Source organism: Hevea brasiliensis, chromosome 4 (assembly GCF_030052815.1).
Source record: "Hevea brasiliensis isolate MT/VB/25A 57/8 chromosome 4, ASM3005281v1, whole genome shotgun sequence".
NCBI classification, from domain to species: Eukaryota; Viridiplantae; Streptophyta; class Magnoliopsida; order Malpighiales; family Euphorbiaceae; genus Hevea; species Hevea brasiliensis.
The window spans coordinates 85,004,564-85,030,372 of NC_079496.1; positions in this window are offsets into that span (position 1 = coordinate 85,004,564).

Sequence of the window (25,809 nt, forward strand, 5' to 3'; positions counted from 1 at the left end):
ATGCCCATGAACAAGGGTAGCCACTCCCCAACCACCTCAATAAGCCCATCCTCTACCGCAACCACAGCCACAACTCGCTCCACAACCCGAAATCTCTATTACTTGGGATTTCATGATGATGCCCACAAGGCAATGTGCACTCGGCTTCACGCCCGAAAAATAAGCTCCACCAAATAAATGGATTTTCCACTTTTGGAACAAATCGGGCTGCAAGATGAAATCAATGGGCTACTTAATAGCATCGGGTGGACAAGGTTCACCTAACTCCAATTTTCGGCATACAAGGACATCATGCTGGAATTTTTGGGTAGCTTCAAGGCTACATTATGGCCTACCGATAGGGAGGACAGGGGCAGGATTGAATTTTGCCTCCTTGGTGTCGACCGGGTAATGAACATAAATGAGTTTAATGCCATATTTGGCTTTGACAGCGCCAGCCACCAAGAAATTCCTAGGAACCGCATGCTCTACAACAACATCAACTTCTGGAGTTGCATTGCCCCGAACACAGAGCCCTATAACTCCAGCAAGTCCAAATCCACGGGCATCACCAGTCCAGCCCTGCGATATATGCATCGGATCGCCGCCCATGCCATCATGGGCCGTGGCGACAGCCTTGGCATTGTCAACACCAGTGAGCTCTTCTTCTTGTGGTGTATGGTCACTGGACAATGGTGCAGTTTGACGCCTCTGACAACAGTCTACCAACCACATCGTGCTTGGTGGCCTTGTCACAACCATTGCCCTCCACTTCGGCTTCGTTCCAGGACATCACAGGCTGCGCTTTGTCATTGGAATGTCAAGAATAGATCATATTATCTGCATCATATCCATGGGGATACGTAAGAAGGTGGGCAACACGTGCTACCTACTAGATGCTGAAGGGAACGCCATCCCTTGGAGAGACGAAGCAAGAGAAGGACCCGGCGAGACTTGGCAACCTCGAGAAGAAGGCCAAGAGCCAATGTTTCAGGAGTCCCCCGCTCGAGTGCCTCCATACACACCACCACCTACAAACCCGGTACTCGCATACCTACAACGCTTGAAGACTACAATCAACAACAGGATGCGAGCTATCGAGGACAGCCTCCAGGAAGCACACAACAAATTAGACACACTAATGGAGAAGATAGATGAGGAGGAAGAGGAGCCAACATCACCATTATCATCATCAGAGACCTTTTAGACCTAGGACTATAGGATAGGATCTTTATTGTAATATCTTACATGTCTTAGTCCTAAACTGCAGTCATAGGTCTCTTTTATTTGCTTTATGTCCAAAAATTTTCCATGCTTAATAAATAATATGCTTCCTTATAATCTTCGTAAATCTTCTCTGCTTTTGCATATTATTTTAACATTAAGGACAATGTCTGATTTGAGTTTGAGGGGGATACAAGTGCATTGCATATCATTACATTTGCACATCATTACATTGTTTAAATTCAGCCACATTATCCTTGTGTATTAAAATTTTTGAAAATATTTGAAAAATTGTGAAACTTAGCACTATAACCAAATTCTAGTAAGCTAATAATTGGACTCCACGGGATAGAGGAATGAACGCATCTAGATAGGCAAAAAGGGATTCTAACAGGTTGGTTGTGAAGAAACTAGTCTCTTTAATGGAACTAGACTAGTTAAACCTCTTCATAACTATGAATTTATCACATTGAACTTGTAAAATTAGGAGAACAATTTTTGAAATACAAGTAAACCTAAAAATGCCTCACTAGCTCTAGAACATATCTCTTGATCCTATCAAGGCGAAATCTGTAACATCTTCACTTTAGCTAATCCGTACGTTCTACTGTTCCGGTGACCAATATCAGTCCGGGCAGCTAGAATATTTGGAATCATAATTAAACTAGAGTGAGGAGTTATAAATAAACTAAATAATGATAAGAAAAATTAAGGAAAATTTTTAGAAATGAAATGCACTAAGGTTAAATGAGCTGTAGCCCTAGTGATGAGTGACCCTAATGGGAAGTGACGGCGAAGGCCATTAGCCACCCTAGACCCGCGGAAAACTTCATGAAATAATTTTTGGGACCTCAGAGAAGAATTATTGGGGCCTCAATGACAATAAAATGCTAAGAAAACACAAGAAAAATTTAATCAATCGGTACACACAATTTTAGCTCGTTAAGTCAAATGGAGGGCATTTTGGTCATTTCGTCTTCAGAGATGATTTTTGACCAACTTGTCCAATTAAATATACAAATTATATGATATTAAATATGAATAAACATTGCTAAAAATGGAATTAAAAATGAGTAGTAAAGAAAAAAAAGAAAAATAAACTAAATAGAAATTAAAATCAATAATGACATTAAGTGATGCAATTAAAATGGTTCCAACCAATCACAATTAGATAAGCTTTATCTTAAAAGATAAAAAGAGGTTAAGTAAAGATAAAAAGAGGTTAAGTAAAGAAAAAGTCAGCTGCTTTCTTCTTCCTTATCTCTTGGCTGAAACTTGTCCCTCACCCCTCTCCTCCATTGCCATGGTTTCCAAAGCTTCCTTCCTTGGTTTTTCCTCAACTAAACCCTAAGTTCCCGGCACAAAACCTTAATCTTTCATCTTAGTGAAGCTTTTGGGAGCAAAAAGAAGTAAAAAGGAAGAGCTTTTACAAGCTTGGAATTGACTCCATTCAAGGTTAGTGTCCAATCTCCTCCCTCTCTTGCACAATTCATGTTTAAGGCCATGAGATAAGTGGAAATTGTAAGAAAAACATAATATAATTTATGTGTATTCATCCCTACAATTTCGGCAGCTTAAGGATGGTTAGGGTTTCATGAATTTCCTTGAAACAAAGTGGTATGTGAGCTGCCCTTGACATGAGATGAGTGATTGAATATTTAAGTGCATGTGTAATGCATGAATGGAACTTGAAAACTTGGACACTTGAACAAAATTAGGGTTTGCTCATGTAATGGTATATGAACATTGTAATGGTCAAATAGTGACCATTTGACTATGTGTGAGGAGGAATTGGAGTGATTTAGGACAATGGAATTGAGGTTAGGCATGCTGCCCTTGGTGACTTGCAAAGCTGGGTGTGAATCCAGCAAGTTTGGGCAGCTATAACTGGAGTTGTGTAGGTTTAATTGGTGCAAGGCCAATTGGAAATGAAACTATACACATAATGGCATAACTTTGGTGAAGAAACTCTGCCCAGAAAACCAAACCAAGTTGACATAAAAACTACCCTAATACGGGTGACCAACATGCTGTCCCTGGAAAATGACTAAATGAACAGTATTTGTTCAAATAGCCATAACTCAATGTAGAAAAGTTCAACTGACCTAAAATTTTACCAGTAGAAAGCTGAGACATAGTCCTACAACTTTCATGAAGAAAACAAACCCAAAATTTGACCATAACATGTTCAAAAACTGACCTGCATTCAGTGTACAAAAAATTACAGAATTGATTCTGCCCAGAAATTTTGGAAAAATTGCAATCTGGCCAGTTATGGTGTTTAGGCCATAACTTGAGCTACAAAACTCCAAATGGAGTGATTCAAAAAAACAATGTAACTAGACACAATAAGAAACAATTTTGATGAAGAACATTTGGCCAAATTCTTACTGTAGAATGGCCTAATGGAACAGTGAACTCTAACACTCAAAACTAAAAGTTCTAAATTATTCTCTATTGGTTTTAAGTATTGTTTGGCAACTAATGCCAACATTTTTTTAAACCAAAATATGGTATCTTGGTGAACTTAGGTTCAACAAATCTATTATAAATTAAAAAGTCAACCTTTGAGTGAAATTAGTCAAGTGAATAGTGACCTCTACATTATAAAAATAAATAATTGAATCATTAACTGTGTAAAATGCCCTAGTATGCCTAGAATAATTAGTTTGGATAGGTTGGCATGCCAATAGGGTTCAGTTAGCAATACTGCACATGACATTATGTTGTTCTGTGATTTTATGGCTTTTAGCCATTCTGAAATCAGTATAGTACTTGGCCTTGTGCTAAATGTTTATTACAGCTTATTAGTTGTTCTGTTGCACACCGGGAGACATAATGTGACCGATGGAGTGATGGCCTGAGGTACTTGGTACCTAGTGCCAGTTTACCCGTTTATCCAGTTCAATCGACTAGTAGAGGTTACTTGGGCAATCAAAATAAATCTTACCAAATTTTAATCAAATAATACTATAATAATTGCCAGAAACTCAGTCCATATAAAATATCAGCATACATTCTGCACATCCGTTTTATTTTAGCTATTTTATTTTATATTGGCACTACTAAGCAAAATTGCTTAGCGCATCATTTTTGCCATGCGCAGGTACTAGAGACATAGCTGGGGAGTCTAGCAGACCTCAAACCAGGTGATTAGTCAGATCTGCACAGAGTCCAGAGTCACCTCATATCTGCAGTGCACTTGGTGGGATATTAGGATTTTGGGTTGTATTTTGTATTTTACATTTTGTGCTAGTTCTTGATTGTAATTACAAACTCATGAAATCATATGATAATGATACATGAAATTTCATGTTACTGAAATTATTTGTATATTGTGTTGAAAAATAAAATGTTAGGGAGTTATTCATGAAATTGATTCGAATTGTAATGTGAACAACAATTTTGAAAAATTGTGTTGAGATTTGGAGATTGAGTTGATATAGATGTATATTGGAGTTCTGGATCTGAAAACCATATTGGAAGTGTTTTTTTTACAGGTTCAGAAGAACTGTTTTCCAATTTACAGCCAGCACTCTGCTGGATTTTCTATAAAAATTTATGGAAAATTTAGATTAATCAAATTTGTAAATAAATGATATAATTGGTAAAATTTTTCACTTGGTGAATAGTAAATAAATAAATTAAGGAGGGTAAATTGTTATTAAATAAGATATGGTGCTCTAGCACACTGTGTGGCATATCTTGCTTGGCTGCACTGTAGACGGGTAAGGGGTGTCACATTTAGTGGTATCACAGCATCAGTTTAGGCGTTTCTGGGCCTAGATAGAGTGCATACCATTGCATTGCATTTGTAAGTGTTGAGGTGACACTGATGCAGATCTGTTTGTTTTCTTATTTTGATTAGGATATGGATCCTGCTTCTCAAAGAGCAGTTGATGAAGAGGTGGAGAGTCGTGCTCCACCAAGGGTTGAATTAGGAGGCAGGGGAGAAACTGCTCCACCAGCAGCTGAGGCACCTGCCCAACCTCAATTTGCGTTATTTCAGCTAATGACTGAATTTTATCGGCAAATGATGGGGGCAATTCCACCACCACAACCACAGCCATAACCTCTGCCAGCACCACAGAAAGTCCCATCTAAAAAAACTACGAAAACATTGGGCTGTAGATTTCTTTGGAAAGAAGGAGAATGACCCCATGACAGCTAAAAATTGGCTGGATATAACTGGAAGAGTGTTGAAACAGCTTCATTGCACCCCCGAGAAGAACCTGGAGGGTGTTGTGTCCCTACTTCAAGATGATGCATACCAGTGGTGGGACATATTATCCAGTGAGGTGCAACCGGATCAGATTACCTGGGATTTCTTCCTCACAAGTTCAGGAAGAAGTATATCAGTAAAGTGTATCTAGAAGACAGAAGAAGAGAATTTATCAGTCTGAGACAGAGGCAGCTATCGGTGGTAGAATATGAGCGTGAATTTGTCAGACTGAGCTGCTGTGGGAGGGAGATAGTCCCTACAGAGGCTGAGAGGTGCAGAAGGTTTGAAGAAGGGCTAAATGACAATATCAAGGTATTGATAACAGCATTGGAGATTACGGATTTTGCCAAATTAGTTGATGCTGCATTGAAAGTGGAAAGAGTCAAAATAAATGAGCAAAATAGAAGGGAAAGACAGCAGAAGAGGGGTCCAGGTCAGTCCAGTTCATTTTTTGCTCCCAGTAAGAAGTTTAAGGGTCCTCCTGCTCAGAGTTTGGAACAGCCTCAAGGTCAGGGTCAGTCCCAGGGGCTCAGACCATAGTTCACACTTAGGAGAGGCCAGTCCACACCATTAGTGGGAAGCTCTCCTGGGACGGTGTTTAGGGGACCAGCCCTAGCATCTTCTGTCTGTCCATACTACCAGAAGTGGCATAAGGGGGACTGTTGGCGAGTGACTAGTGCTTGCTTACGTTGTGGGTCTACAGAACATCAGATCAAAAATTGTCCGAAGAGGACTACTACAGTTGCCACAACACAAGTAGATAGGCCTGCCCCTGCACCTCAAAGGGGTAGGAAGTTTAGTAAATCTGAGGTTGTTGGTCCATCATTGAGGCTTGCATTTGAGTCAGCCAAGAGGCCAGAGGCCAGAGTACCTACCAGAGCTTATGCCATGAGAGCCCAGAAGGAGCAAGATGCCCCAGATGTTATCAGGGGTACGTTATTCCTCTACACTTTACCTGTGCATGCATTGGTGGATCCAGGATCTACCTATTCATATATCTGCATCAAGCTACCCGTAGAGAAGGGAGTTTCAGTAGAGGAGAGTGACCAAGACATTCTAGTCACAAATCCACTAAGCCGACTACAGTGTAGCCGAGCAAGTTATGCCACTCAGTGTACCGGAGCACTCTATTTTATCTTAATTCATTTTTTTATCGTAGTTTTGAATATAACTTGTGAAATATAATTCATTTATTGAAATTGTAATTTATTTGAGGTTCCGAAAATTTTAAAGAAAATCTGGCAGAATACCGGCTAAAAATGGAGAAAACCGTTCTTCGGAACCTGTGAAAAACACTTTCTATATTCATATTCAATCATCTCAATTCCATTTATCAAAATCTCAACATTTTTCAACCATTCATTTCTCAATCATTCATCACATGTGATAATCATATATAAATTACAGATACACATTCACTTTTCCTTTCACAAACACAATTTTCTTAACAATTTCTCTATTTGTCATTCATTCATTTCACATCATCATTAGACTCAAATCATAAATAAATTCTCACATGTGATTTATAATCACAAATTACAAGTACTTACATTAATACAAAATTATATTACATTTGTTTCAAATACACATGATAAAATAAGAGTTTAATTACAAAATTTACAAAAAATCTCAAAATACAAAATGGGACCTAGTGTCCTACCAATGCACTGTGGATGGTGAGGTGACACGGACACTATGCAGAACTGTGAACTGCCTTACCGAATCTGTGGTCTACTGGGCCCTCTATCCAAATCTTCAGTACCTACGCGTTGCAAAAGCGATGCGCTAAGCATAAAGCTTAGTGGTGAAAATAATACAAGAAAATATAATATGCAAATAAAAATAATAATTTCCTTGCTATTGTGTTCATAAGAAATGAATAATTACTAACTTATTGTTTAGTTGAGGGCTAATCATGTTTTATGATATTAAATTCTTCATGCATTTCGTTAATTATTTTCTTCATGATCTTGAGCTTCTTTGTATTTTTGTAATCATTCCTGATTCTTAATTTTCGTATTTTCTTTAATAATCAGTTCAATCACAGTTATACTTTTCCATGCCCAAGTAACCTATACTGGACGACTGGACTGGATAACGGGTCGTTGGCACTGGATACCGCGGTGCCTCGGGCCGTCATACTATGGGACGCAGAACGTCAACCATGTATGCAGTCAGTATGGCTAAAAAGCCATGATATCACATAATCGGGCATAAAAGCCATGAATACGGGCATAAAAGCCATGAATACGGGCATAAAGCCATGAATACAGGCATAAAGCCTTTCGCAGTACTGCTAAAACAATACCCTATTGGCATGCCAAACTATCCAAACCAATCTTGTTAGGTATACTAGGGCATTTGATACTTTAAAATTCTTCAATCTTTGAATTCACTATTAATTTCATTGGTCAACAAGAAAGTTGACTTTTGCATAGAAAGTAGGTACATTGACTTTGACACTTCAAACATACCACATTTTTCATTTAAAACTTGTTGGAAGTGATCACCATTACCATTTCTAGGCTTAAACTAAGGGAAACAAAATTTTCAAATTTTGAAGCTTAACTTTACTATTCCATTAAGCACTGTTATAGTGGGAATTTGAGGAAATGGTAAACATGAAAGTTGTTCCTTATTTTGTCTAGTTGAATTTGTTTCCTTGAATCACTCCATTTGGAGTTTTGTAGCTCAAGTTATGGCCGAAATAAGTTTACTGTTTACGGGTACTGTTCCTGCTGAAATTTTGGGTTTTGGCAGATTTTGGTCCAACTTTGGTCAGTAATTTGACCAAGTTAAGTTCATAATTTGGTCTAACTTTCTTCATATGAAATGTTCTACCATGCCTTAGGTTTCCATCGGTTCAAGAATCGCCTAAATCCAAGTTTTCTAGAGAGAGTTATAGCCATCCAAACATTACTGTTCAAATGTAAATCTGCAGAGTTGCAGGTTTGATAACTCAACTTTGTTCAATAATTTGAATGGGTTAATGGCATAATTTGGGGTATATTTCTTCATGAAAGTTGTTTGTCTATATCATATCTTGTTACTGTAAAAATTTCAGGTCAATTGACCATATCTACAGTGAGTTATGGCCAAATGAACAGTTACTGTTCATTTGGTCATTTCTGCAGGTGCTGTTGCAGGGTATCCGGATTGGGGCCAACTTTTGGTCTCCTTGCTTTGGTCTTTTGGGCATGGTTTCTTCAGAAAAAATGTGCCATTATAAGCCTAGTTTCATGTCCAATTGGCCAAACACCAATTGGACCTACACAGCCAATGTTATGGCTGTCTAAGTGGATTGAAATTTCAGTCACCCTGCTGCACTTACAAGGCAGCCTACTCATTCCCTTTGCCATGCTACATTTCAGTCCAAATTATGGTCAACTTACCTAAAATGGTCACTAATTGACCCTTATAATGTTCTTTCATAATTTCATAAGCTAAATCCAAGTTTCACACCTCAAAACCCTAATTTCCATTATAAATTTTCACAACTACCTTAATTAATCACTTTCATTCCTTACATATATATATATATATATTTTTTTTTAAACATACTCTCTAGTTCACTATAAGTCCATCAAGACACTCAATCATGTTCCTTCTTTAGGGCTGCCAAAAATCATGGTGGACATACACATAACTTTTATTCATTTAAGTTACAAATTCATACTTGTTTCAAGTCTCTAGCATGGGATTAAAGAGTTTTAAGTATATATGTGCACTAACCTCTTGTAGGGCAGAATTTTCCCAAGTTAATCTTCACTTTCTTTCCCTTTCTAGGCTGCCAAACACTTCCCAAGAGGTAGAGACAAGTTTTTAGTGAAGGGACTTAGGGTTTTGGGGTGAGGAAAACATGGAAATTGAAGCTTTAGAAAGTTTGTTAATGGAGGAGTGAGGGAGGAGGTGAAAAACGTTTTTGAAGGAGAAGAAGGGCTGTTGTTTGCTTTTTAATTCTTTGGTCTCTTTTGACTCTTTTTATTAGTTAATTTGATGGTTACTTAATTGTGATTGGTGGACAATTTTAAATGACCTCATAATATGTCATAATTGGCATTTTATTGTATTTTCTTTTCTCTTCTTCTCTACTCACTTTCAATTAATTTTTTTTATCAATATTAATTCAGATTTTATGTCATAATAATTATTTACTTAACTGGACAAGTCGGCCAAAAATCACCTCTGAAGGTGAAATGACCAAAATGCCCTCCATTTGGCTTAACGGGTCAAAATTGTCTGTACCGATTCAAAAATTTTTCTAGGTATTTTCTTGGCATTCTAATGCCATAGGAACCTCAATAACCCTTCTCTGGAGTCCCAAAAATTATTTTAAAATTTTTTCCCCGGGTCTAGGGCTCCTCGTTGCGAGAACCGCAACTTTCCCTCTGGTTACCCTTCGCTTGGGCACCGGCTCATTTAACTTGGTTGTATTTTATTTCTAAAATTTTTACTAAATTTTTCTTATTAATATTTGAGTTAATTATGGTTCTTCACTTTAGTTTAAATTTTTTTTTTTCCAAAAGTTCTAGCTATCCGGACCAACACCGGTCACCGGAACAGTAGACTGTGCGGAATTGCTACCGGGAGGATGTTACAATTCAGGGGTATGAATTCTCGACAGGCCTAATTGAATTACCCTTCCACAAGTTTGACTTGATTTTGGGAATGGACTGGTTATCACATCATCAGGCCAGGCAATAGTTGATTGTAAACTGAAGAGCATTTCTCTAAAAACACCTGAGGGTAATGAGATTTCAGTTATGGGTGAAAGGACAGATTTTCTGTCTAATGTTATCTTAGCCACAGTTGCAAGAAGATTAATGAAAAAAGGCTGTGAAGCTTACCTAGTATACGTGGTTGATATTAGGCAGGCTAAGCCAAACCTGTGTGATATACCCACAGTAAGAGACTTTCCAGATGTGTTTCCTAAAGAGTTGCCTGGTTTACCACCAGAAAGTGAAGTCGAATTTGCTATTGAGGTAATGTCGGATACAGCACCAATTTCTATTGCTCCTTATAGGATGGCACCCATTAAATTGAAGGAGTTGAAAATTTAGTTGTAAGAGTTACTAGATAAAGGGTTCATACGCCCCAGTGTGTCACCATGGGGAGCTCCGGTGTTGTTTGTGAAGAAGAAGGATGGAACCTTAAGATTGTGCATTGATTACTGGCAGTTTAATAAAGTAACTGTGAAGAATAAATATCTGTTGCCTAGAATTAACGATTTGTTTGATCAGTTGAAGGGAGCCGGTGTATTTTCAAAAATTGATCTCAGATCAGGGTATCATCAGCTGAGGGTAAAGGATGCAGATGTGTCAAAAATTGTATTCAAAACCCGGTATGGGCATTATGAATTCTTAGTGATGCCGTTTGGGTTAACAAATCCACCAGCAGCATTCATGGACCTTATGAACCGTATCTTCCATCCATATTTAGATCAGTTTGTAGCGGTCTTTATTGATGATATTTTGGTATATTCCAAGACCAGGTATAACACCCCTCACCCGACTACAGTGTAGCCGAGCAAAGTGTGCTACATTCTGTGCCGGAGCACCCTATCTTATCTTACTTTATTCCTTTAATCATTTTCAAGTTATTATCTTTTAATATCAATTATTTTTCGACGGAGAAACTAACGGAGTTTCTCCTATTTTATTATCGTTTGACGTGTTTTACTATTCACCTGCTTGAAAATTTTAATAATATTTTATAATAAAAATCTCATCAATAATTCTCATAATCATCTCATCATTTCATGCATCATCATTTCTGATAGTGTCCATACATTTAGATTCTTATTCATTACCATGCATATTCATTCATGCTCATTTCATATATCAAAAATTTCAAATTTCCATTAATTACATAATTTACAATTTATATAATACACAAATTAATTACAATTTCATAATTTATATTTCAACATGATAATTAATTATAAATACATAAAATAACTTGGTTGTATTTTATTTCTAAAATTTTTCCTCAATTTTTCTTATTAATATTTTAGTTAATTATAGTTCCTCACTTTAGTTTAAATATTTTTCCAGACGTTCTAGCTGTCTAGACCGACACCGGTCACTGGAATAGTAGAATGTACGGAATGGATACAGTGAGGGTGTTACAACTCTTCCCCTCTAATTTAAACTTCGTCCTCAAAATTTACCTAACTTAAGTAATCGTGGAGTTGCTACCTCCTTGTTTCTTCACTTCCTTGTATCGCCTCATCAGTGTCTGGGTTTGGCTCTTCCTGAGCTTCCATAGCATATACCTGTGGTGCCACCCTAACTTCGGGCCTTTCAACTGCCTCAGAAATAATCTTCTATGAGATGTCAGTCGTTTCTGCTCTACCCGATCTTTTGCCCCTTTAAACTGTAGAGGCAGGTCTATCAACTTGTACTGGAGCTATTGAACCTCTTCTCTGAGGGCAACCTCTTATGAAATGATCCGTAGCCCCACACTTGAAACACTCTCCAGTTAACAGTCGACACTCCCCTTTGTGTCTCCTACCACAGTGTATACATTCAGGCACTGGGGCTGATCCCATTGTTATTGTGCCCGGGGAGCTAGCTATAGATATTCCAATCTGGCCTCTCTGGCTCTGTGTCTGATCTTGTGAACCAGAACCTTTAAACTTCTTACTATCAGTCGGTATACTTGACTGCCCTGGTCCAAATTCCCTCTTACACTGCCTATCTTTCCTATTCTATTCACTTACTCTGACCCTTTCCACTTTTAGTATGGCTTCAACTAATTTCGTGAAGTTCGTAATCCGCAAGGCAGTGATCATTATTTTAATGTTGTCATTTAGCCCCTCTTCAAACCTTCTGTACCTCTCTGCTTCTGTGGGGACTATCTCTCTTCCGTAGTGGCTTAGTCTGACAAACTCCTTCTCATACTCTGCTACTGATAACTGCCTCTGCCTCAGACTAATAAACTATCCTATCTTGTCTTCCAGGTACACACTTCCCACATACTTCTTCTTAAATTCAGCGAGGAAGAAATCCCAAGTTACCAGTCCTGGTCGGACTTCGCTAGATATGGTGTCCCACCACTAATAGGCATCATCTTGAAGTAAGGACACAGCACCCTCCAAGCTCTGCTCTGGGGTGCAATGCAGTTACTTCAATACCCTTATGGTGCGGTCTAGCCAATTCTCAGCCACCACCGAGTCATCTTCTTTCTTACCAATGAAGTCCACAGCCCCAAATTTTCTCAGTCTTTTTAGATATGATTTCTATTGTGGAGGTGGTGGCATTACCCCAGCCATCTGTTCGAAGAATTTAGCCATTTGCTGAAACATAGCCAGCGGAGGCTGTGCAGGCACTGCTGGTGCTGGTGGAGCAGGTTCTCCCTGTCACACCCTACCCCTTTGTAAGGCATGACATGATCCCGTAGTATACCTAATGAATTACCAACTTCGTCTACTGATAACCCATTAATTACACTACAAGGGATTTTAAAACTTTTCTTACTTCTTTTTACAGTGGTGAGCACTATTTACAGGTGTTAAAAAAAAATTTTGAACTGAAGGGATGCAGCTAACACATTGGAATTATTAGTAATTTCTGTAAAAATTTTAGCGAAGTGCTATCTGTATTTTGAATAAAACAGTTCTTCAAAAACTTGTAAAAAAGCACTTCAAATATATTTCTCAATCTCAACTCCAATATTTGATCAACTCAATATGTTTCTCAACTCAAATTCACAGTAATTTTTCAGTATTTTCAAAGCTGAGATAAAAGAAATATAGTATAAATTTTACAAGTCAAAATAACTCATAATTTATTTTACAACTTCAACGTATAATTTTAATTTACAACTGCTCAAAACCAAGAACACTATATACATACAGTGAACATACATTACAGTACAAAATGCAAAATGTGGTATACTCAGTACACCCGATGATCTCTCGCTGAATGCATTAGCAGCCTAGTCTGCTGCCCTATCCGTCTATCTACCTGCGACAACAGTGAAAAGCTATCACTGAGACAATGTCTCAGTGGTGCACAACATTAACCAAATACAACTTTAAATCACAAATCATAAGTCATATAAATAGTGGATACTGAAATCATAGTTAAATTCAAGACAATGAATGTCATAAAGAATTTGAACTCCATTTCACAATATCACAATAAATCTCAATAAGTCAAAACATGATTAAATTCAAAAGACAGTGAATGTCAATAAGAATTTAAACTCCATTTCACAAATTATCAAAGCTCATAATAACACAATTTAGTCAAATAATTTAAGAACATAGTGTTGCCAATTCATACACAACTTAAGCCATGACACAAATTTCCGATCAATACCGTGTTGTACACCACGACAAAGCAATCTACAACCCCACTAATCGAAATCAATGAGGGAGGAAGCTAGCTATATAATGATTACTCATCCGATCTCAACCTCAACTGGCAAACCAGTGAGGGAGGAAAATAAACGATCTCAACCTCATAAATGGAGGAGGAATAATGTGATACTGTCATGCTAAGTGTGAACACAAATCAATTCCAAACATTTTATTCAAATGATTTATGAGAAATCCAATAAATTTCCAAAGTCATAATTTCATTCACAAGATGGCAACACAATTCATAATTAACTTCAATTTTCACAAATCACACTAAATAAATTTTTCCACAGTTTCAAACCATTTACAATGCTTTTCAAGCAATAAGTATCCATTCAAACACATTTCCATAATTGAAAGCAATAATATACAAATAGTCATAATTTATTTCAATTGAAAAATTCAAAAGAAATAACTATTGTGCACAAACCTATGATAACTGTCTCCTGGCCTTGACTCAGTGTTTCCTTCCCTTTCCTTGAGTCTTTGCTAACTGAGAAACACAATTTGAAGTGTTTCAGTACTCATTTAAACTGTCTCTAACGATAATGCTTGATAATTAATTCATTGAGTTCTATTATTTCCTTAGTCAACCTAAGATGTCAACCCTCGATGCATTCTAGGTGAATTAGGTTTTAATGTTACCAATATGTCATATTTATAGTCTTTTAGGGTTACTACATGTTACTCAATTCATTTCCATGTATATTGCGTTTTCTTGCAATTTGCTGGATTTCGGGATACTAGTTTGACCTAGCCGGACGACCTAGTTTCCTCAGTTTTCGGGTTTCGGTCAAAACAACAAATTTGCACGTTGGGAAAAATTTCAGGTCATTCTAAGTTATGTAGACCAAGTTATGGTCATTTTACTATTGCTGATCAAAATGCATCAAAATTGGTCACTTTAGGTCATTTTAGGTTCGGCCAGTTTTTGGACCCGAACTTGTGCAAGCTGTTTGACTTGCTTATGGTCATTTTTGGGCTTTGTTGTCTTCACAAGACTTGTAGATATAGGTCTTAACTATTCATGGTCAAAATTTTAGGTCAATTGGGCCTATTTTGAGTGAGTTATGGCCAAAAAACTAACTGCTACCCAAATGGTCAATTTTCAAGCCTTAATTGCACTAATACGGATTTGGTCATTTTTCAAGTTATCCTACAAGCAGAATTTTGGTAAGCTTCCTCCATGAAAGTTGGCACATTTTGTGCCTAGTTTCACCTCCAATTGGTCTCATACCAATTGGAGCCACACTCATAAGGTTCTAGGCCCAAAACATAAACTGCCCTATTGCATTTTGTTCATTACTCATCAAAGGTCACTTTTAACACTTACCGAACCACACATTCATGCCAATTCTGGTTTGTATCCTAACCTAAACACATTTCAGAACATATTTTTGGTCATTTTTGCAGCTTATAATCACACTCAACATGTACCATATAGTGCAGAATTTTTCAAGCTCAAATTACAACAATTCAATCACCTAACCTAGCTCATTTACATGTCCAACCTCACACCATCATACATATACCCAAGCTGCCATAATAACTACCACAATTCAACATTAATATTCTATAAACCAAACATAAAATAACACTTTTATGGTTCACCAAATCAAGCTGCCGATTCATACATCACACTCCATTAGTTTCCAAACTTCCAAATTCAAGTACACATTTACATATACTTAATATACATCACCCAAATAAATTCCTACACGCATAAACACATAATCAACCCTTCAATCTACCATTTACAAGCAAGAATAAACTGCCCTTTAGGAGTTTCCATGGCTTCCAAAAATACATCTCTCCCTTTAAACATCAAACCTCAAAAATCTCTCCATAATTCAAGTACCCATAATATTCTTACTAACTTTAATGAAGCAATAACCAAAAACACAAACTTACCATTTTGGAAACTCTTCAAAATCTCTCCAAAACTTAGTCTTGTTGTTGCCTATCTACTGCCCAAGTGGTGTAGAACAGTTTTTGTGAAGGAAGCTAGTGAAAAATATGGCTAAATCATGGTTGCATGGAGCTTGGCCATGGATGGCCATGGAGGTTCTTCAATGGAGCAATTCGGCTGGTTCTTGGAGAAGTGAGAAAGAAGATGATCTGCTGTCCAAATGAAGTGGTAGTGGTCCACTTAAATAAGTTAGTGGAGCACTATGTCAAAATTAACTATTAGTTTAATATAAGATTTCATTTTCCCACATTAAGCTTCCCATTTTTGCTATTTACATTAGGTACCACTAATTTATTTTTTCATGACATTTTCCAAGTGTAATATTATTTATTTTTAATGGAAATTTAGGTCAAAAGACAACTTAAAATGTCAAATGACCACAATGCCCCTATTCGGGTTGCATTCCTGATTTTTCGATAACACCGGGTTTTGTCCATTTTTCGATTTCTCGCTTTTCTTTATACTAATTAATTAATTTTTATTTGATATTTCTAATGGTATTTATACTTCAATAGGTGTCTATTTAAGTCCTAAAAATATTTTTCATGATTCCCCGTGGTCCAGGGCTAGTCAACGGTCCACGCTGCGACTTCCCGATGTGGTCACCCATCGCTAGGGTTCTCGGCGCGTTTAACTTGGTTACATTTCTTTGCTATTATTTTCCGTTGTTTTTCTTGTATTTTCTTTTCTTGTATTTCATTATTTTATGTCTCCTCACTCATATCGAAGTGTAGTTCTAGGCATCCTAGCTGTTCGGACAACACTGGTCACCAGAACAGTAGAACGCACTACCGAACTTAGGGGTGTTACAATTCTCCCCCCCTTAAAATAAATTTCGTCTACTAAATTTTATCCAATAGCCATCTTACAATAGTCATACATTTATTTTCTCCTTTCTATATGATCGTATAATCTTCTTTTCCTCAAATTTGTATAAGACTTTTAACAATCTAATACAACATTTAATTTGTTTGTATAACACCAATCTCCTCTTACTATTGTGCTGTCTAATATTTCGGTTCATGTTCCTTCTTGAATGACCCTTGAGGTCATGTTAGAATCATTTATCTAGTCATTGGTCCTCTGAACATTCTAGTCTATAGTCTTCCTCACATTCGTAACATTTCTTTGTTATATCTGAACCAACTGTTCGAATTTTTACTTCCATAACTCTTTTTATCTGTCAATATTCTATAACTTACTTCCATTTGTACTGAACTATAACCTTTCGATATTCTAACTTTTGAGTTTTAAATCCCTAAGTAGGATTTAAAAACTTATTTCTAACAATTAAATTCTGTCCTGGCATAACTATACCAAAACAGATGCCGTTGGCAACTATTTTCATCTTGGTGTACTATCGAGTAGTACGTAGCTCTACACAATAATCTCAAGTCAGTACTGTAATCTGCAGCTTACAGTATAAACATTAAGAACATTGCATAGTTACTATGATATATCCCAATAAATCAAATTTTCTGATATTTTATCCTTTTCGAATTTACTGATATCTGAAACTTATTCTGATTACAATATTCACTGACAATTACTAACTGTAACATCTTTGCCCTCATTTAGAGCAAGTCTATTACCACAACTTACTTTTACTTCCTCTTGCCTTACATTAAATAGGCTTGTCGTTTAGCTTTATAATTTATGGTGTGTTAGAAAATACCTTTCGTCGACAAACTCTTCTAAAACTAATTTCACTTATTATCACAATCCTTATCTTAAAGGACTAATCACTAATGCATCAAAATTTATTCCCCTGTAAAGGAATAACAACAGAACATATAGTTATAACACTAACATAAAAATATGCAGATTCCAAGTCAACAATACATAAACAAAGAGTGCCATTCTTCTTCTTAACAAACAATACTGGCACTCCCCATGGTGACACACTAGGGCGGATGAAGCCCTTTTCAAGTAGTTCTTGCAACTGTATCTTCAACTCCTTCAACTCTGCTAGTGCCATTCTATATGATGTTATGGAGATTGGATCCACACCAGGCATAATATTAATTTCAAACTGCACCTCTCTTTCTGGAGGTAATCCTAGCAATTCATCAGGAAATACATCTGGAAAGTCATATACTGTAGGGATGTCCCTCAATGCTGGACTCCCCACTTGGGTGTCTACCACATGTGCCAAGTATGCTTCATACCCCTTTCTGATCATTTTTCTGGCTAGTGCAGCCAAAATTACGTTTGATGGCAATAGCTGCCTCTCCCCGTATATTACCACTTCACTGTACTGAGGGAGAGCAAAAGTGACTGTCTTCAGTCTACAGTCAATCATGGCGTGATGCCTAGCTAACCAATCCATGCCTAAAATGATATCGTAATCTCTGAAGGTCATTTCAGTGAGATCAGATACAAAAGTATGTCCTTGGATCACCAAAGAACAATCCCTATACATTCTATTAACCCTGACTTTTTGTCCTAACGGACTTGTTACTAACACCTCAAAGTCCATTTTTGTACATGGAACAGCAATGCAATCAATGATGCTAGCACTCACATAAGAATGGGTAGAACCCGGATCAAATAACACAAACACATCTTGATTAAAAGTTGAGAAGGTACTAGCCACAACATCAGATGTCTCGGCCTCTTCCCTCTGTCTCATTGCGTAGACTCTAACCGGAGCACTGTCTTGCTCTGATTGTTTCACAGTGCCTTAGCTGCCTACTGGGTTACCTCTACCCCTGTCTCTACCTTTGTTGGGTGGTTCTGAACCTCTGGTGATAGGGCTCTAAACTAACCCTTCAGCAGTAGTAGAAGGTGGTCCAACTCTACGGGCACTGGTGCAGTCCTTGGCAAAGTGTCCTATGCCTCCACAGTTATAACAGGCTCCTATGGCCTTGTAGCATACCCCACCATGATTTCTACCATAAGTTTCACATTGGCAGGGAGGGTAGGAACTTCTAGTTGTTTGACGACTGGACCTTGGTGGTCTCTGCCTTAATGATCCACTTCTGTTATATCCCTGAGCTCGAGGCTCCTCAAATTCTTTTTTCTTCCTCAAATTACTGCTTGAGCTCTGACCCATAGGTTTCTCCCTCTTCTCTATTTCATGTTGCCCTTGTGGGGGTTGGGTCTGTACTTGGGCTTGGGCTGACAGATTATCAGCCATTTGTTGAAAGAAAGTGGCCATTTACTGGGCCATTTGTGTAGTAATTTGTACCAGTAAAACTGGTACAGTTGGGCCTTCGACATTTTGTGGAGTTGGGGCCTCAACTTGTACCTAAGCCTCTATCGATTGATCGACTGAACGATCACCCTCTTCCATAGTCGGTTCGAGGATCTTAGACCTCCCGAACAATTAACACAAAGAGATTTCCTCCCGTTAGTGCATATTTATAATGTAATGTACTGTATGTATCAAGCAATGACATTGAGCAGTTGTACTATGAAGAAAGAGTATTCAAATTACAGGTAAAAACAGAATTTAAAAACTTTGCTCTGACACCACTTAAACATGTCACACCCTACCCCTCTGTAAGGCATGACATGATCCCGTAGTATACCTAATGAATTACCAACTTCGTCTACTGATAACCCATTAAATACACCATAAGGGATTTTAAAACTTTTCTTACTTCTTTTTACAGTGGTGAGCACTATTTACAGGTGTTGAAAAATTTTTGAACTGAAGTGAAATAGCTAATACATTGGAATTATTAGTAATTTCTGTAAAAATTTTGGCGGAGTGCCATCTGTATTTTGAATAAAACAGTTCTTCAAAAACCTGTAAAAAAGCACTTCAAATATATTTCTCAATCTCAACTCCAATATTTGATCAACTCAATATGTTTCTTAACTCAAATCTACAGTAATTTTTCAGTATTTTCAAAGCTGAGATAAAAGAAATATAGTATAAATTTTACAAATCAAAATAACTCATAATTTATTTTACAACTTCAACGTACAATTTTAATTTATAACTGCTCAAAACCAAGAACACTATATACATACAGTGAATGTACATTACAGTACAAAATGCAAAATGTGGTATACTCAGTATACCCGATGATCTCTAGCTGAATGCACTAGCAACCTAGTCTGCTGCCCTGTCCGTCTATCTACCTGCGACAGCAGTGAAAAGCTATCGCTGAGACAAGTCTCAGTGGTGCGCAACATTAACCAAATACAACTTTAAATCACAAATCATAAGTTATATAAATAGTGGATAATGAAACCATAGTTAAATTCAAGATAATGAATGTCATAAAGAATTTGAACTCCATTTCACAATATCAACAATAAATCTCAACAAGTCAAAACATGATTAAATTCAAAAGACAGTGAATGTCAATAAGAATTTAAACTCCATTTCACAAATTTTCAAAGCTCATAATAACACAATTTAGTCAAATAATTTAAGAACATAGTGTTGCCAATTCATACAAAACTTAAGCCATGACATAAATTTCTGATCAATGCCGCGTTGTACACCACGACAAAGCAATCTACAACCCCACTAATCGAAATCAATGAGGGAGGAAGCTAGCTATATAATGAGTAGTCATCCGATCTCAACCTCAACTGGCAAACCAGAGAGGGAGGAAAATAAACGATCTCGACCCCATAAATGGAGGAGGAATAATGTGATACTACCATGCTAAGTGTGAACACAAATCAATTCCAAACATTTTATTCAAATGATTTGTGAGAAATCCAATAAATTTCCAAAGTCATAATTTCATTCACAAGATGGCAACACAATTCATAATTAACTTCAATTTTCACAAATCACACTAAATAAATTTTTTCACAGTTTCAAACCCTTTACAATGCTTTTCAAGCAATAAGTATCCATTCAAACACATTTCCATAATTGAAAACAATAATATACAAATAGTCATAATTTATTTCAATTGAAAAATTCAAAAGAAATAACTGTTGTGCAGAAACCTCTGATAACTATCTCCTGGCCTTGACTCAGTGTTTCCTTCCCTTTGCCTGAGTCTTTGCTAACTGAGAAACACAATTTGAAGTGTTTCAGTACTCATTTAAACTGTCTCTAACGATAATGCTTGATAATTAATTCATTGAGTTCTATTATTTCCTTAGTCAACCTAAGATGTCGACCCTCGATGCATTCTAGGTGAATTAGGTTTTAATGTTACCAATATGTCACATTTGTAGTCTTTTAGGGTTGGTACATGTTACCCAATTCATTTCCATGTATATTGCATTTTCTTGCAATTTGCTGGATTCCAGGATACTAGTTTGACCTAGCTGGGCGACCTAGTTCCCTTGGTTTTCGGGTTTCGATCAAAACTACAAACTTGTAGATCTATGTCCTATTGCACGCAGGGCAAAATTTCAGGTCATTCTGAGTTATGTAGACCAAGTTATGGTCATTTTACTATTGCTGGTCAAAATGCATCAAAATTGGTCACTTTAGGTCATTTTAGGTTCGGCCAGTTTTTGGACCCGAACTTCTGGAAGCTGTTTGACTTGCTTATGGTCATTTTCGGGCTTTGGTCTCTTCATAAGACTTGTAGATATAGGTCTTAACTATTCATGTTCAAAATTTCATGTCAATTGGATCTATTTTGAGTGAGTTATGGCCAAAAAACTAACTACTGCCCAAATGGTCAATTTTCAGGCCTTAATTGCACTAATCCGGAATTGGTCATTTTTCACGTTACCCTACAAGCAGAATTTTGGTAAGCTTCCTTCATGAAAGTTGGCAAATTTTGTGCCTAGTTTCACCTCCAATTGGTCTCATACCAATTGGAGCCGCACTCAAAAGGTTCTAGGCCCAAAACATAAACTGCCCTATTGCATTTTGTTCATTACTCATCAAAGGTCACTTTTAACACTTACCAAACCACACATTCATGCCGATTCTGGTTTGTATCCTAACCTAACACATTTCACAACATATTTTTGGTCATTTTGGCAGCTTATAATCACACTCAACATGTACCATATAGTGCAGAATTTTTCAAGCTCAAATTACAACAATTCAATCACCTAACCTAGCTCATTTACATGTCCAACCTCACACCATCATACATATACCCAAGCTGCCATAACAACTACCACAATTCAACATTAATATTCCATAAACCAAACATGAAATAACATTTTTATGGTTCACTAAATCAAGCTGCCGATTCATACATCACACTCCATTAGTTTCCAAGCTTCCAAATTCAAGTACACATTTACATATACTTACTATACATCACCCAAATAAATTCCTACACACATAAACACATAATCAACCCTTTAATCTACCATTTACAAGCAAGAATAAACTGCCCTTAAGGAGTTTCCATGGCTGCCAAAAATACACCTCTCCCTTTAAACATCAAACCTCAAAAATCTCTCCATAATTCAAGTACCCATAACATTCTTACTAACTTTAATGAAGCAATAACCAAAAACACAAACTTACCATTTTGGAAACTCTTCAAAATCTCTCCAAAACTTGGTCTTCTTGCTGCCTATCTACTACCCAAGTGGTCTAGAACAGTTTTTGTGAAGGAAGCTAGTGAAAAATATAGCTAAATCATGGTTGCATGGAGCTTGGCCATGGATGGCCATGGAGGTTCTTCAATGGAGCAATTCGGCTGGTTCTTGGAGAAGTGAGGAAGAAGATGATCTGCTGTCGAAATGAAGTGGTAATGGTCCACTTAAATGAGTTAGTAGAGCACTATGTCAAAATTAACTATTAGTTTAATCTAAGATTTCATTTTCCCACATTAAGCTTTCCATTTTTGCTATTTACATTAGGTACCACTAATTTATTTTTTCATGAAATTTTCCAAGTGTAATATCATTTATTTTTAATGGAAATTTAGGTCAAAAGACAACTCAAAATGTCAAATGACCATAATGCCCCTGTTCGGGTTGCATTCCCGATTTTTCGATAACACCGGGTTTTGTCCGTTTTTCGATTTCTCACTTTTCTTTGTACTAATTAATTAATTTTTCTTTGATATTTCTAATGGTATTTATACTTCAATAGGTGTCTATTTAAGTCCTAAAAATATTTTTTAGGATTCCCCATGGTCCAGGGCTAGTTAACGGTCCACACTGTGACTTCCCGGTGCGGTCACCCATCGCTAGGGTTCTCGGCTCGTTTAACTTGGTTACATTTCTTTGCTATTATTTTTCTTTGTTTTTCTTGTATTTTCTTTTCTTGTATTTCATTATTTTATGTCTCCTCACTCATATCGAGGTGTTGTTCTAGGCATCCTAGCTGTCCGGACAACACTGGTCACCGGAACATTAGAACGCACTACCGAACTTAGGGGTGTTACACTCCCCGGCCCCCAGCCTCAGCTGTAGGTGGAGCACGACTCTCCACTTCCTCATCTAGTGCTCTCTGTGACATGGGGTCCATATCCTAATGAAAATAAGAAAGACAAACAGATCTGCATTAGTGTCACTTCGACTCTTACAAATGCAATGCATGGTGTGGACTCTATCTAGACCCAGAAACGCCTAAATCGTGCTATGATACCACTAAATGTAACACCCCTCACCCGACTACGGTGTATCTGAGCAAAGTGTGCTACATTCAGTGCCGGAGCACCCTATCTTATTTTACTTTATTCTTTTAATCATTTTCAAGTTATTATCTTTTAATATCAATTATTTTTCGACAAAGAAACTAACGGAGTTTCTCCTATTTTATTATCGTTTGACTTGTTTTACTATTCACCTGCTTGAAAATTTTAATAATATTTTACAATAAAAATCTCATCAATAATTCTCATAATCATCTCATCATTTCATGCATCATCATTTCTGATAGTGTTTATACATTTCGATTCTTATTCATTACCATGCATATTCATTCATGCTCATTTCATATATTAAAAATTTCAAATTTCCATTAATTACATAATTTACAATTTACATAATACACAAATTAATTATAATTTCATAATTTATATTTCAACATGATAACTAATTATAAATATATAAAATAACTTTTGTGAGCCTTATCTACATGCATTGCTGAGGAGGTGACAACTTGAACACTTTTGCAATTCTGGACTCCAAAAATTTCAGTCAAAGTACCTGCTCGAGGAAACAAATCCATCGTGCTAAGCATTACTGCTTAGTGGTACAATAATATAACAAGAAAATAATATATACAAATAAAGAAAAAAAATAGAGCATAATTTAAGTATTTAGGAATCAATTTGATTTACTATGATGTTTTTAGTATTATCTATCTTATATGCTAATTTATTCCTCTTTGGAAGTATTAAGTTTATACAATAATAATATTCGATATATAGATTAATTCTAGGAGTATTATATTTTTGGTTCCTACAATTCTGAAAATTTCATTTGTACTACTTGATTCAATTATGTTTTCATTGCTAATCTTTTTTTTTTCTAATTGCATTCAATACTTTCTAATATTTTTAATTACTAATGTTCTTAAATAATTTTAATAATTTACATTGCCTAGGTAACCTATGACAGGCTGACTAAACTGGATAACGGGTCGTTAGCACTGGACACCGCAGTGCCTTGGGCCATCATACCATGGGACGTAGAACGTCAACCACATATGTAGTCAGTATGGCTAAAAAGCCATGATAACACATAATCGAGCATTAAGCCATGAGTGCGGGCATAAAAGCCATGAATATGGACATAAAGCCATGAGTACGAGCATAAAGCCATGAATATAGGCATAAAGCCTTTTGCAGTACTGCTAAAACAATACCCTATTGGCATGCCAATCTATCCAATCTGACATACATGTCTAGGCAATACAACGGCACATAATATCATTACATATTAATACATTGTGTTTTATGATTTCATTATTTCATGACAAATTCCATAATTTATACATTCATCATAATATTCATACTAATTTCAATTCACATTCATTTGGTTTCACGTACCATTTACATTCATCATCTTTCCTTTCTCTCTTGATGGGAACCTAAATCCCAAATGACACTTTTATCTCATTTATACATTCAATAATTTATTCATGTCAAATACATTTTATACTTCAAGTTGCATTGCTAATATATTATGAACTCCATTGGTGTGGGAGTATAGATCTCAATTACCTATTCCAAGTAATCCATGAACATTTTATAGATTCCAAATTTCATGCCTTAATTTCCTCTACCAATTTAGTTCTTACACTTTGTGTCTTTATATTTTTATTCACATTACTATTCACCTTACTAGTCAACCAAAATGTTGACTTTTTCATACTTAATGGATATGTTAATTCTAATTACACCAAGATCCCACATTTTTAGTTTTACATTTGCTAGTATTAATTCCCAATTGCAATTTAAAGTCCCCTAGATGCATTTCTAAATTTTCAGTTTTGATTACCTAAGTTTACTATTCCATTGGACAATTTTATAGTGGAAACTGGGAAACTTTTCTTCATCAAAGTTGTTCCTTATTGTGTCTTCTTTAATTCCCTTTTTGAATCACTCCATTTGGAGTTTTGTAGCTCAAGTTATGGTCATTTTACCATAACTGGCTGGAGTGACCTGTACCCAGAATTTCTGGGCAATTTGGTTCTACCAGATTTGGTGACCTAAGTTTGGTTGGCAATTTGACTGGGTTATGGCCAGAATTTGAATTTTCATTTTTCATGAAAGTTGTAGGGCTATGTCTCATATTTCTGATGGTAAAATTTCAGATCAATTGAACTTTTATACACTGAGTTACGACTATTTGAACAAATACTGTTTATTTGGTCATTTTTCAGGGACAGCATGTTGGTCACTCGGATTAGGGTAATTTTTAGGTCAACTTAGTTTGGTTTTCTAGGCAGGGTTTCTTCACCAAAGTTGTGCCATTATGTGTCTAGTTTCATTTTCAATTGGCCATACACTAATTAAACCTATACAACTCCATTTATGGCTGCCTAAACCTGCTGGACTCACAACCAGTCCTGCAAGTCACCAAGGGCAGCATACCTAACCTCAATTCCCATGGCACAAATCACTTCATTTCCTAATCAAACACAGCCAAATGGTCACTAATTGACCATTACAACATTAATTTAAGTTCAGTTACATCAAC